Source organism: Borostomias antarcticus (genome assembly GCF_949987555.1).
Source record: "Borostomias antarcticus genome assembly, chromosome: 14".
In the NCBI taxonomy this organism is placed as follows: Eukaryota; Metazoa; Chordata; class Actinopteri; order Stomiiformes; family Stomiidae; genus Borostomias; species Borostomias antarcticus.
In genome coordinates, this window is record NC_140247.1 from 22,365,061 (window position 1) to 22,381,171 (window position 16,111).

A 16,111-nucleotide genomic window follows, 5' to 3' on the forward strand; every position below is an offset into this window, starting at 1 on the left:
TATTTGTATGTTGACCCTGAAATGAACTTCTAAATAAAAAATGTTTAAAAACAAAAAACATAGCACAACACTGATCCTACTAAGAAGAGCAGAACACTTGCACACAGTTACTCACTTTGGGTGTTACTCACAATCATCCCTCCTAGGCACTTATTGTATTTTATTGTATTGGATTGTATTGCACTGTACTTTAGATTGCTATTCTCACACTTTGCCTTCAGCACTAGATTATGCTCTTAGTCACTTGTTTTAGAAAGAAGATGCACTTGTGGGTTCTGGCAAGTAGTAGTACATTGGCTTTTCCTACATTAAATGCAATTATTGTTAGTCGCTTTGGATAGAAGCGTCTGCTAAATGACTGTAATGTAATGTAATGGGTGCCCCCACGCACATCGGCAATTAGTAGTGTGTCAAAGAATGTGGAAGAATCAGTATCCTTTCTCAAGGTGCTCCATAGTAGATTTTCTACTGTCTACTGGATTTAGAAAATAACATGGCTGTTAAGACTATACACAAAAGCAATAAAAGAGAGTAAAAAAACATTGCATAGTCTGCTCGGTACACAGCTTGGAACAGGGATAGCCTACAGTCAAATTGAAAGGGCATGTAAACTAAGCTGCATTTAAAAATATAGGCTATAATCATTTTAGCTGACCACTTAAACAGATGACCTTGTTAGTTCCCAGGATATCCTATTATACAAACGAAGGAAGAAGACAATTGGAATGAATGGATTGTCCCATACCGGATGTTCAGGGCCTTTACCTGCTGCTTCACCCCATCAAAACACTTCCTCTTGAGGTGTGTCTCATTGGCGACATCTTGGAAGAATTTCACCTCTTGTTCGCCAAACAAATCACCTTTCCTTTAGCTCTGGCTGCACTCACCACCCTGTCCTTGTCACTAGAGTTCAGGAAGAGGGCAATAAGAACCCTGGGGAAGTTGCGGTTCTCCCGGCCTTGCAAACGATGTGTCCTCTTAACGACAGCCGGTTTGGGAAAGGTTTCGGGACCCAATGCCTCTGGCAGCCACTTCTCCAGGAAGACCGTCACGTCCTTCAGCACCCTCCGGAATATTGACGAGCCAGATATTATTGCGACGGCTTCGGTTCTCTTGATCCTCCAATTTTGAGGTGAGTGTCTCCGCCTGCTTCCAGAGATTGGCCACTGTGTTTTGTAGAGCAGTGACATCCTCTGCATCGCTGATACATTGCTCGGCTCCTGAAAGTCTGCCAGAGAACTCGCTAATGTCCTGTCTTGTATAGCAGATAAGACACCCGTGAGTTTCAGGGAGAAGTCATCTCTCATGCCGGTAATAGCTTTCATGATCTCAGCTCCCTCAAGGGTTTGTTTAGCTTCGGTGAGCTTCTCAGCTAGCATGGCAGGTGTAGCTAAGTCCAAGTTAGCAACGCTGGCCGGGGGATTTTGTTGGCTCTTTCCAACACCACAAGATGCCATTTTTCTTGTCGCAAAAGTATTGCGGTCACCTTATGACTACTCTGAACGATTTATCAAGAATTACTGCAATAAACTTAAAATAGTTCGCCGAGTGTGTTGGGAGCAAAAGTGAGTGCGTGCGCTCAGCTCGCCGCCATATTGGATCCCCGTTGCTTGTTTAATTGTGTAGCCTATCCAAAAACCACTGCACACTGCTGTCAATTTGAGAATTATAATAAAAATAGTAATAATAATAATAATTAAAATAATTTTAAACAGAGCTTCTCTGGCATCCCTGTGGAGGTTGGGGACATCCCCAACATCGAGCATGAGTGGTCGGTGTTCAAAGCCTCCATTGCTGAAGCTGCAGCTGGGAGCTGCGGCCTGAGGGCCATAGGTACCTCAAGGGGCGGTAACCCTAGGACACCGTGGTGGACAGCGGTGGTCAGGGAAGCCGTCCGACTGAAGAAGGAGGCCTTCGAGGATATGTTAGCCCGGGGGACTCCAGAAGCAGTTGCAGGGTATCGACGGGCCCGGAGGGCAGCGGCTTCGGCCGTGACTAAGGCAAAGCAGCAGATGTGGGAGGAGTTCGGAAAAACCATGGAGAAAGACTTTCGGTCGGCACCAAAGTGTTTCTGGAAGACCATCAGACACCTCAGGAAGGGAAAGCGGGGGACCATCCAAGCTGTATACAGCAAGGAAGGGACACTGCTGACCTCAACTGAGGAGGTTGTTGAGTGTTGGAAGGAGCACTTTGAGGAACTCCTGAACCCGACTTATCCACCCTCTACGATCGAGGCAGAGCCAGAAGATGATGGGGGGTCATCGTCAATTTCCCAGGAGGAGGTCACTGAGGTAATCAAACAACTCCACTGTGGCAAAGCCCCAGGGACTGATGAGATCCATCCAGAAATGCTGAAGGCACTGGGTGTTGAGGGGCTGTCTTGGTTGACACGCCTCTTTAACATTTCGTGGATGTCTGGGTCAGTGCTAAAGGAGTGGCAGACTGGGGTGGTGGTCCCAATATTCAAAAAAGGGGACCAGAGGGTGTGTGCCAATTATAGAGGCATCATATTACTCAGCCTCCCAGGGAAAGTGTACTCCAAGGTGCTGGAAAGGAGGGTCCGGCCGATAGTCGAACCTCAGATCGAAGAGGAACAATGCGGATTCCGTCCGTCATGAGGGAGTATAGGGTGAGGGGATCCCTACTTAGGGCCATCCAATCCCCGTACACCCAGAGTGAGAGCTGTGTCCGTGTCCTCGGCAGTAAGTCGTCTTCCTTTCCGGTGGGAGTTGGGCTCCGCCAGGGCTGCGCTTTGTCACCAATCCTGTTTATGATTTTCATGGACAGGATATTGAGGCGTAGTCGTGTGGAGGTGGGTTTGCAGTTCGGTGAGCTGGGGATCACGTCGCTGCTATTTGCAGATGATGTGGTCCTGATGGCATCATCTGCCTGCGACCTCCAGCACTCTCTGGATAGGTTCGCAACTGAGTGTGAAGCGGCCGGGATGAGAAGCAACACTTCTAAGTCTGAAAGTTGCTCCAGCACGCTGTGCGCATGCGTGCTGGAGCAAGTGAGGAAGCTATTTCGTTTCTAAAGACGTTTCTAAAGATCATATTACGGAGGCATGTGAAAAACCACAACAGGCCTACGCTCTATGTAAGCACAACTAGCGATTCATAAAGACAGATTGATGAAAACAACCGTTTCGCGGCAGAAAATAGATTTTTTAGAAGCTGCATTCTCAGTGCCCCGTCCGCCGCCATTCCATGGATATACTTGTCTCACGCTGGATTTTAAATTTCTTCTACAGGCCTCCGAATTACTTATTATAAGTTATCTCGGTGAGTCAAATGTCTTATAATATGCCGTAAATAAGGTCCAGGTTGTCAAAAACGAGCATTCTCCTTTAAGCATATTCTCACAAAACAGCTGTGACCATTGCCACCTCCTAAGGGAACGTGGTAAACATTCTTACAACAAACACATTTTTTATAGATCATACAGTTGCTTGCATGCTTTTTTGCTTTCGGATGAAATTTAGATTCTTTATGACGCTGGAAACATATGTCATTGCGACAAAGCCTATTCCAATCAGTGCACAGAATTGCACATCAGTGCACTTTCAAAGCACACCTCTTGGAGACAGTCTGTAAAACACACCTTACAATATTTTTCGCACTGATGACGGGTCAAATGGCTAAACCCTTTATTACAGTGAGCACAGAAGTAGTTAATGCCTAGAAAACCCTTCACATTTTTTATACCATAGTAATGATGCTGCTGTAGAAACATATAATAGGTTCTTTCATGCATGTCTAAGGCAAAGCGTTTAGTCAGTTGGAAGTCAGGGAGATGGGTCCCTGCCAATTGAAGTCAGAGAGCTGAATAGCTGTTTGCATAGCTATAATTAGCTGTCTTTGCTAGCTAGCCAGCTTGGCCAACTCAGACAGCCAAACATTCTGATTCAAAACTTGTTTAGTGATTTCATCCTAGGCTTAGCTATTATTTAATTTTATAAAGTTTGCTATTTTACCCACGTGACTGAGAGATTAATTTCCTCATCCAAACTGTCCTCATATTCAAAGCTGATGGGGGTAGCTGCTCTACAAAAGACCTCTGCCTCTTGTGGTAGCAACATAGAACTGCAGGTCAACAATGGGACGGAGGCACACAGGGAGTAAGCCAGGGAGGGAGCCAGGGAGGGACGACTACCGGACATTTGCTATCCTAGGTGCGCTGCCTTACAGCCACGCACAAAACGTATCAGTACTGGACTTAACCATTACAAAGGCTACATATTTAGTAAGGTTTTGTCATGGAGTGAACCTTAGATTTTTGATTATTACAAACCACTTATATATTTGCAGATGCACAAATGCTCATTCACTGACATCTCTGTTTACACCAGAAGAAAATATATTCACTCAGCCTTTTTTAAGAGCTCACCTCATTCCTCTCCTCTAATCTCCATACTGCTGCTGCCTTCCCGCTCCTAAAAATGCAATGCAGTGATGCATGTCTAAGGCAAAGCGTTTAGTCAGTTGGAAGTCAGGGAGATGGGTCCCTGCCACTGAAGTCACAGAGCTGAATAGCTGTTTGCATAGCTATAATTAGCTGTCTTTGCTAGCCAGCCAGCTTGGCCAACTCAGACAGCCAAACATTCTGATTCAAAACTTGTTTAGTGATTTCATCCTAGGCTTAGCTATTGTTTAATTTTATAAAGTTTGCTATTGTACCCACGTGACTGAGAGATTAATTTCCTCATCCAAACTGTCCTCATATTCAAAGCTGATGGGGGTAGCTGCTCTACAAAAGACCTCTGACAAAAGTGAAAGTGAACAGCTGGTTGGGGGTGTTGCACTTTTCAAAATAAAAGTTTCAAATGTAGTTTCAATGGTCCTCATTCCTGAACATTTTCTTAAGTGTCTTCTTAAATGTCTTCTTACGAACTTCGTAAGACCAACCCTAAGAAAGATCCCTGCCGGATTCATGAATGGGTGGAAATGTGTTCCTAAACCGCCGAAGTGTTCTCAGCTGTGCTCCCCTTCTTAAGTTGAATGCGCATTCTCGTACACCTGAATTTGCATAAACAAACGCTCCGCCAACTCCTTACTACAGGGTCGTGTGCACACAAAATCCCCAGACAGGGCGGAAAAAGTTGAGACCTTTCCAATTGACATGCTTGATGTTCAAGGTCACGTGCAAATTCAACGTTTTATTCGTCACATGCAACATACCAGTAAAATGAGCAGTGAGATGTTTCTCCGCTGGCTCTTATAACGTGCACACTAAGCTTAAGCAAGGTGAAACAAACCAATACAAAATAACAAAAGAAAACAAGACGGTATATATGGACTTTTAATACAATATGCAAAATATATATCCTACATGAAAGGGATGGGATCAAATTATCAAAGTATCAAATGTTGGTGCTACTTTCCAGATTTGAACGATTTTTCTCTTCTATTGCTCTACTAATAGAAACGTATAAAGATAGACTGCATAGCCCAGATGCTGTTGGTCGGGGATGAAGAGGAACGTGGGATTGGGTGGATGAGGTGACCTGGAGGGATGATGAGAGCTCAGACACGCGGCAGCTGGCAGAGAGAGGAGCAAGGGTCAGTTCAGGACCCAGTCCTCTCAATCCTGACAGCTCTGATACGCCTGTCACCATCATTTAATGTCTTGTGCTGGCGTGTGTGTTTGTACGTGTCTGTTGTCAGCGTTGGTGTGTGTGTTTGTGCGCCTGTGTGTGTTTGCGCTCGTGTGTGTCTGTGTTTCCCCCTGTGTGTGTGCACGTGTGTGTGTGTGTGCATGTGTGTGTGTACGTGTATAAGGGCCTAATGAAGTCACGTCCCTCTAATCCCTATTCCTCCTCTGAGGGCGGGGGGGGGGGGGGGGGGGGGGTGCCACTGAGGCTCAGTCTCCAAGATGACAATTTTTGCCAGGCAGCTGGCATCAGGCAGCCCAGAACAAATGAAGATGAAGTGATCTGGAGCAGCAGCAGGACCTCAAGGGCTTTGCAGGGACCGGGACCAGGGCGTTAAACCGGGATCCCATGGTCCCTTATTTCTAACCACAGATTTTCCCTTCAGTATCCCTTAGCAGCAGTTTGACATATCTCTAAAATAATAGAAATGTTAAACAAAAAAAATAATATCCGCACTGCAGCAGATAGCTATGGAATCATGCATTCTAATATCTATGGCCTTCTAATACATATTTTGCAGATCAGAGGAGACACCCACTCACTTCACTTAGTAACACACCTCTGAGGTAAACATCAAAATGTCATAATAAAATAATTCATTCCCATCAAGTTAGTCTCAACGCCATACCCATGAGAGTTATTTCGCTAATGAGCTATGCTAACTACATTACTGCATGCTGCAGATCTCTCTATGTGTCTGGGACACTTCATGCAAAAGTAAGGTGTTCAAATCGTGGTAATTCATTGCTAGCGCCGGAATCCCGGCGACACCAATCAGTAAAGACTTTCGCGATCAGGCGTTCCCACCCATAGATATGCCCCCCCCAACCCCCCACCCATCTAACCTGGCCTAGCGTCTCTCATTTGCTGTTATGACCTGTCACTCTTTAAATATTGACCTGTTGATACGCCGTCAGAACACCATCTTGGGCGGCAAAGTGGCACAGACTCTACAGTATTATGTACAGTAGCATGCGGAGCGCAGCGATTCAACATAGTATTTGAGACTCATAAAGTTTGGTGACATTGCCATTAACCAAGTGACTCTAAGTGAACAATACATATTGAATATACTGTATATACAGTATATTCAATGTGTAGTGTTCACTTAGAGTCACTTGGTTACTACAGTAGAGTATAGAAGAGTATATGGATTGAATAACTAACATATTCTCCAGGACTGTACAGGCTCTGTACTACCCCAAGCTAATCTCTATCCTCCATTGTCTCCAGTAAGCCAATTAACACTGTCCAATTGGAAGCCATGGCAACCACAATCCTGTGCATCAACACCATGCAGATGCCATAATTGCCACTCTGACGCCTATTCATCTTCTGAAATGTGTTTTTCACTGTGAGAACCAGCGTCTGTGTAGGCGGGGGTGCTCATTTGCGTAGCGTTAGACTGAGGCTTGGTGTCAGCCAGCAGACAAAGGACACAACTCTGCAGAGACAAACCCTCCTCTCCACCACGTTCAATGAGTTAGTCTGCAGAGCTCCATAGGTACCTAAAGATGAAGACACAAATAACGATGCTGATTATGAAGAAGTAAAGACAGCATCATACAATTTAGACAAGGTGACACTAATTAAATGCAAGTCTATAAAAATTAGATTAAGGGAGAAAGAGATGTAAAGGAGGATAAAGCATAAGCTAGTCTCGTCTTCCAGAGCCTAGGAGCTCTTATCAAAGACAAAGCTTGAACGCCTTTGGATTTTAACCTGGGCTCAGAACTGTCATCAACTCATTTGATGATCTCTGTGGCGTCTGTGTTTCATCTGGCATGAATTACTGTAACTCGCTCTTCCCTTATTCAAAATGCTGCTGCAAGACTCCACAGTAAGTCAGTACAGTTTTTCATATGCTAAAATTGACTGTAAATCCACTTTACAGCTGATATTTCAAATAATAACTGACTGAGGGAAAGTGCCCCCCGGCGCCCATGGGCAGTTCGCCTCTCTACCTCCTGTCCTCCTCAGTTTTTTGAGTCACCAGCCGCCACTGACACATACACACACGCATACACACACACACACACATGCATACACACACACACATACATACACACACACACACACACACACATACATACACACACACATGCATGCATGCCATAGTCACTTCACTCTCAGGTGACAATCAGAAATGCATTCAATCCATTAATCTCGTAATTCACACGCACACACACACACACACACAAAAGCACACGCACACACACGTGCATTGGCGACTCACTCCTGTATGAAAACAACAACCATTTATCTGCTGCATATGCCAACAGAATGCTTAATTCTGCCGCCTAGTAAATTCTACAACAAGCTGAATACCCAAAGCAGCACGTATTTCATGATAATGTTGACGTTTCTCAATTTCAGCGGCTTATCTTGGCCATGTCATGTGCCAAACAAACAATGGCACATTATAATAAATAAACCAGTAAAATTGAGAAAAGTCAATATTATCCTGACGATCTGTGTCTGTGCTATATTTCTACCTGTGGGTGTTCAACTTGGAATTATATGACTGGTTGAGCACCACAAGCGAAACACTGGGCATGGCGCATCCTCTCAAGGATCAAACTATAATCCTACACTGTCTGTCTGTGATGTGATGGCGATGCTAAGTTTTAAAACAAATTTATCAGAATCAGAATTTCTTTTACTGCCAAGGAGTTTTCCAACATACTAGGAATATGCTTTCGGTCATGGTGCAGAACACGGAGACAACATTGGACAGGGTGCAGGGACGAGACAGGACAGCGCAAAAACAGGACTGTGCAAAGAGCGAGTACGAGAGTACAAAATGCTAGTGTAAAGCAGGATAAGCTAGAAAAAAACGATATACAAAAAATGTGTGCAGTCAGTGTACAGCTGGACACAGTTGCCTTGGCGCCATCAGTGAAAATAACAATTAAAGACACGGGGATATAGATCTTTAAGATCAGTGCAGGAACACTGAGCTAAAGGCATGAATGATCCCTGAGCAGTGTTGTCCTACAGTGTGCTTTTAGTATCCCCATTCTTTTTCTATGTGTGTCTCTGTGTTTTTCTAAACATTATTTTTCTATGTGTGTCACGAGATTATTCATATAGTGAAAGCTGGTTTACACAATTAAACAAATTAAACAAACACAATAGACAGGGATTCTGGAGGAGTTTACCTTTGACTACACTAACGTTAGCTGTGCTGCTGTCGTCACTCTGGAGCGCATCAAAAACGTGACATTCCTGCAAAGTTATCGCATGCTGTGTGGCCAAATGTTTTTGCATATTTGTAGTATTCCCCCCCTTTGATGATATAGGTTTTTGCAAGCATTGCAAGTGGCCGTGTCATCTTGTTGAGTGAAACGTAACCACACTTTAGAACGTTTATGCGTTCCTAAGGGCGACTCTACATTTGTAGTGAGGTTGTATGGGGGAGCGGGTGTATTGTAGCTTTCAGTTTGGATGTACACACCCATTGACTTCAGGTCAGCCCTGTGATAGTTTGAAATCCTGAAGCTCACCTTATCTTACTCAGTAGTTTTACTGCACAGTGTGGGAGGCTAATCGCGTTGGGGGCAGGGACTAGGATCCCGTTTGTCATCCCAGCCGCCCAGAGAGAGAACCGTGAGGTATTTAGAACACCCTTACTAGGCGAATACGGTCCTGTCCGCTACACATGGGGAGGGAGGGGGTGTATTTGCTGGGTTGTTGTTTCACGTAGTGAAGGGGACTTTTATCACAGCTATGGTAATTGGTAATATTACTCAAATAGGATAATGGGGTGCTTTCAATCTCTCTCTATCTCTCTCTCTCTCTCTCTCTCACACACACACACACACACACACCTACACACACACTCTCTCCATCAGCAAGGATGATCTTGTGACTCACACTGTGAGTGTGTCATTACCGGATGTGGTCATGCATAGCGGCCACCGAACACTGCGCTCTAGAATGACACAGAACAGCGCCTATCTTTAGCCACTCGAACAAACACAGGGTGTCAGGCCGATGCAAACACACACTTAGGAACGTCATCATCTCTCTCTCGCCCTCTCTGTCAGTTTCTCTCTCTCTTTCTGTCTCTCTTTCTCTCTCTTTCTCTCTCTCTCTCTCTCTCTCTCTCTGTCAGTCTCTCTCTCTCTCTAGTTAGATTATTTCATTGGTCCTTTCAGAAATACATCATGTTCCATACAGCAATTGTCAGACAGATGAACAGAATACAACAATACAAATACACACTATGACAACAGTACCAACAACAGACAACAACAATACCAACACACTATGACAACAGTACCAACAACAGACAACAACAATACCAACACACTATGACAACAGTACCAACAACAGACAACAACAATACCAACACACTATGACAACAGTACCATCAACAGACAACAACAATACCAACACACTATGACAACAGTACCATCAACAGACAACAACAATACCAACACACTATGACAACAGTACCAACAGACAACAACAATACCAACACACTATGACAACAGTACCAACAACCGACAACAACAATACACACTATGACAACAGTATCACCAACACACTCTATGACTACAGTACCAACAAGAGACAACAACAATACCAGCACACACTATAATAACAGTACCAACAACAGACAACAATCTCAACATACAGACGTGCACATCATATCACCAAATTTTGCTGTTCTTTCTCTCTCATTCTCTCTCTCTATCTCTCTCTCTATATATATATATATTATAGATATTATAGGAGTTATGTATAATTCATATGCATTTTTATTCACATATTTTGTTATTTTATTAAGAAAATGAATTGCTGTCTGTATTGTCTACTGCTGTAACACCAGATGTCCATTCCTGGGACTATTAAAGTTAGCCTGCATCTTATATCTTATCTTACAGGTACAGTATGTGGAGTCATCAGGTCATCTCACCAGGTCATCACACACACACACACACACACACACAGCTCACTGTCCTGTGTGTCTTCCCAAAGACACACATACACAGAGATAGCTCACTGTCCTGTGTGACTTCTCAAAGACACGCATACTGTACACACACACACACACACACACACAACCACACAAACAAACACAGAGAGAGAGTGAAAGCTTACTGTCCTGTGTGACATCCCAAAGGCGTTCCTGGCCAGCAGACCAGACTGCAAGATTATGGCCAGATGAATCCATCAAGGCTGGCAGCTTGAACACTAGAAGGTACACATTAACACATAAACACGCACATGCACGCACGCACGCACACACACACACACACACACACACACACACACACACACACACACACACACACACACACACACACACTATTGAAGGAGTAGTAAAGGGAAAATGCATGTTTAGCCCTGTTTTAAGGTTACTTATGATCATATACAATGGTTCAGATCAAAACGTTGACAAAGCTAGCATTTTCGAGAAAGTTGATAATTGCTCTACCACCATTTTGGTCATACAATGGATGTGGATGGGCATCTTGAAAAATCATTCAAAAACATGTTAAACTCTTGATTTCAAAGACAAGAAGCTCACCGAGGGGGTAATTGGTGTCCGTTGGTGTTCTGACATCAAATTCGCCGCAAAGTATGAATCCTGAAGGGTCTTATTGATCTTTTTATGAAATCCATTGACTTGAAGCGACCGTTGTAGATGTGTAGATCAATCCGCAGAGGGGATTCAGGAAGCAGAACTACTTACGGTAGCTATTGTTATTGTTTATGTTTCTAGGCTACCTAGTTTGCGGAAGTTTACACACGTATGTGCTGCGACTAAATAGTTATATGATAAATATAAAAATAAAAAAGCCTTTCCAGATGAACTAGAATCTTACTTTATGGCGAATTATATGTCAGAACGCCAACTAACACCTAGGTGAGTTTCTTGTCTTTGAAATCGAGAGTTTAACATGTTTTTGAATGATCTTTCAAGATACCCATCCACATACATTGCATGACCAAAACGGTGGTAGAGCAATAATTATCAACTTTCTCGAAAATGCTAGCTTTGTCAACATTTTGATCTGAACCATTGTATATGATCATAAGTAACCTTAAAACAGGGCTAAACATGCATTTTCCCTTTACTACTCCTTTAAGATTTCTCAACTGTCCCCTCTCATTGAAAACCAAACCAGGTAGATCTCTAATGCATTACTCATTACTCATCCCAGAAGGAGAGGGGGGAAGAGGAGAGGAGAGGAGGGGAGGGGAGGGGAGAGAAGAGGAGTAGGGGATGGGAGAGGAGAGGAGGGGAGAGGAGTGGAGAGGGGACTGCCCAGGTCAGGTCCTCAGTGTGGACACCAAGGAATCTGTAGTTGCTGACTCTCTCTCCACAGTGGACGGTGATGGGGTCCAGCCTCTGTCCTCTCCTCCTGTAGTCCACCATCAGCTCCTTGGTCTTGCCGACGTTGAGAGAGAGGTTGAGGAGAGGAGGAGAGGAGAGGAAGGGCGAGGACTCCCCTGTGTAATGTCATCACCATACAAATGGGACTCTATGGCTCTGTCAGCAGCCTTCCAATTATCCACACTCCTCTTCTCCCCAAGATACCCCAGAGCAGAGGGAACCAGTGTGTGTGTGTGTGTGTGTGTGTGTCTCACCCTCACCCGTCTAACTCCTTAACATGCAACGCTGTCACTGGAGATCACCTCCCCAGGGATCGTCATAATAACCTCTGAAACCCCCCTCCATTTCCAGAAACCTGTCTCCCTGGGAAACGTGTGGGTGGAGAACAGGAAGTAAATTGGATGTCGGGAATGGTGGGGGGGTTGATTATACCGGTGGGGGGGGAGGAGAGGAGAGGGGAGGAGAGAAGAGAAGAGGAGGGGAGAGTAGTGGACAGAAGAGGAGGGGAGAGGAGAAAAGAGATTCAAGATTTTTGCCTTTATTTGTTCCATCCATCATACAAGTATACCGACCTGCAAACTTGTCACCTTTTGGCTACAGTCACCTTTTCTATGTTAACCATGGTAGTTTCAGTGAATCTAGAGGGTTTTAGTTTTGTATGTTGTCACCTTTTTCACTACTCCAGAGTTTGCAGGTCTGAGTATAGTAGAGTTAGATGTTGGGTTTTTTGGCCCCTCAGCCTTGGGGGGGGGGGGCGGCAGTTGTCTGACGTACCTCTTTATTCAGAGCATTCATTTTCATGCCATTAGCGTGAGGGGGTGTTGAGTTTCACCGTGTTGAGTAGTGCACACGAGACAGGAGACATGTGGAGAACATTAGTCTTATCTTAGAGAGCAGCTCTGAAATATTTACTGTTTACTTTTAGTGATGGTTCATCCTCAGGCTCACATCGTACAGCACACATGCACACACACACACATGCACACACACACGCACCGTACAGCACACACACGCACACTCACTCACACACACACACACACACTGTACAGTACACACATTCATACCTGCACACACATGCACTCACTCACACACACACACACACATACATGCATATACTTTTTGTGATACACAAGAACATCTTGTTCCTTGCACACTCACTCACACATAAACACACACACACACACACACACACACACACACACACACACACACAGGGTCACACACACATCCCACTGTTGTTGGGTGGAAAGTGAGACTGAAGACAGATAAACAGCTCCATCATCATAGTTACCATCCATATTTCTGTAAAAAGTAAAGTTTGTGAAAAGTAAGTTCTTCCTAAGAAATCAAAACTTTATAAGCGCTATCAGGAAAAGATCAAATTGGGAACGATCAAAGAAAGAATGAAATACACATCCAACTGCAGACGGCAAATCTTTTGAGGATTAAGAGTTAAAAAAATAAAAAAAATCTTCAGATGTATTATTTATATTCCCTATTGTTCTGGGAGATCACTGTCATTTGAAACCTGCAGGTGTGACTAGAAATTCAACAGGCGGTTGTTCTTTCATCCAAAAGACCAGATTTCCATCAGAAAACAATTAATTTAAATCTCTGGCTCATCACGGCATGGCAACTCACAGGAGAGGACTTTGGTGTATGATGACATTTGGGCCGCAGATTTGAAAAGCAATTCGTTTAAATTCCTCACATCGCCTGAAATCAGTCTGAGGCCCAATGCCTAAGTCCCCCCTAAAGCCTGAAGCCCTGAACCCTCACAGACCTGGTAAATGGTTGAGTGCGAGAGGCTGCAAGGGTTTGAAACGGTTGAAAAAGGACATCAAGAACCCTTAGATCAGGTGACCAGAGACTGCTACATGTCCCCTGGTCTAACCTGGTCTCAGAGACTGCTACATGTCCCCCGGTCTAACCTGGTCTCAGAGACTGCTACATGTCCCCCGGTCTAACCTGGTCTCAGAGACTGCTATATGTCCCCCGGTCTAACCTGGTCTCAGAGACTGCTACATGTCCCCCGGTCTAACCTGGTCTCAGAGACTGCTACATGTCCCCTGGTCTAACCTGGTCTCAGAGACTGCTATATGTCCCCCTGGTCTAACCTGGTCTCAGAGACTGCTACATGTCCCCCGGTCTAACCTGGTCTCAGAGACTGCTATATGTCCCCCGGTCTAACCTGGTCTCAGAGACTGCTATATGTCCCCCGGTCTAACCTGGTCTCAGAGACTGCTACACGTCCCCCGGTCTAACCTGGTCTCAGAGACTGCTACACGTCCCCCGGTCTAACCTGGTCTCAGAGACTGCTACATGTCCCCCGGTCTAACCTGGTCTCAGAGACTGCTACATGTCCCCCGGTCTAACCTGGTCTCAAGAGGTGATCGAGCTGGACATTAGAACTGCCCCTGACTACATTCAAGAGCTCAAGACATATTTCTGCCGCAAACTGAATTACTGAGATGTGCTCCATATCTAACTTGTATTTTCCTTATTATCTGACTATTCTTGTTGCTCACTACCCTTAGTGGAGTTCTATATGTCTGTTTTCCTCCCTCTGCTCAGTTTTTGTCTTCATGTTTTCACCTGATGGAACCCACGCTTTGGGCAACCTGACCAGTTGTAAATATTATACGTGTCACAAATAAAGATGACTATGACTAACAAGCGACCAGCTTGCCTTCAGTAATTTGATGGATCATTTGCTGTGTGTGTGTGTGTGTGTGTGTGTGTGTGTGTGTGTGTGTGTGTGTGTGTGCGTGCGTGTGCAGGTACGGGTATGTGCGTGGGTGTGTGTGTGTGTGTGTGTGTGCAGGTACAGGTACTTTATTTGTTTACTGGGGCTGTAAACGAGAGATAAGACTAAAGTTTTCTTCAAGACCTCTCTCACGTCCGTGAAACCTTCATCCGTGGCCTGACACGACACCAGGCAGCGACGGCACACGAACGAGAGCATAGCGGACATGAATGGGGCATGTGTTGAATGGAGCAGCATAATTGGCCTACCACCCACCTCGTCAGGCCTGGAAGCACTGGAGGAGATGAGTCCGGGAGTTTAAGGCTTTTTATGTTCCATGCCGGTGTTTGTACAGTATATACTCTTGCTAGCAGACAATATTGTGCCTGCGCACACACACACACACACACACACACACCAACACACGGCCACGCACACACACACAGACACAAATACACAGCCATGCACACAAACAAACACACACACACACACACACACACACACAGAGCCACATATGATTCATGGACAGTCTGTATCTCTTCTCTATGATGCTCTCTCCTCTCCCCTCATCTCTCTCTGCCCCCCCCCCCTCTCTCTCCCGCTCTCTCTCCCTCTCTCTCTGCCTAGAGAATGAGACTCAGATTGCCCAATGGAGCAGGCAGCTGGGAAAAAAAGAGAAGCGGAAAAAGTAGTGATTCTAAGAAACCGACCGTACGCCTAACTCCTCAGAAACTCTCAAATCACTGAAGCACTGCTCCCTCCTGTCGCACTTAGTGCTCTGGCATTATTGCTTTAGGTGTAACTTCTGCCTCCCACATGTCCAAACACGGCGGGGGAAGAGCAACAGAAACAGTATGAACTCCATGCTACTTCAGTTAGTATGAACTCATTTTACTTCAGTTAGTATGAACTCCATGTACTTCAGTTAGTAGGAACTCCATGTACTTCAGTTAGTATGAACTCCATGTACTTCAGTTAGTATGAACTCCATTTACTTCAGTTGTCAAGGTTGCTGTCACACCACCCACATATAGTTTCATATTACACCTCACAGTCAGCAACTTACCATAATAATCCTGCTTAAGGTTTCCCATAATGTGCTCTGTGCTGCTCCTGTGTTGGTATGTGCTCGCACGCTGATCGCTCACTGGGGGAGGGATGGCCATGTCCAAGACAACAACCTTGGAGACTGTGTGTGAGTAGCTTAAAGATGCTGTAGATTTTTATGTAAACAAATCATTTAAAAATGTAAATAAAACAAATGAAAATACATCCACAGAGATTTTAGAACGGTGTGGAATAAAGTATAATAAAATAAAAAATAAAATGGTTATGACTACTGTACGTACGTATATCATTTTAGAAA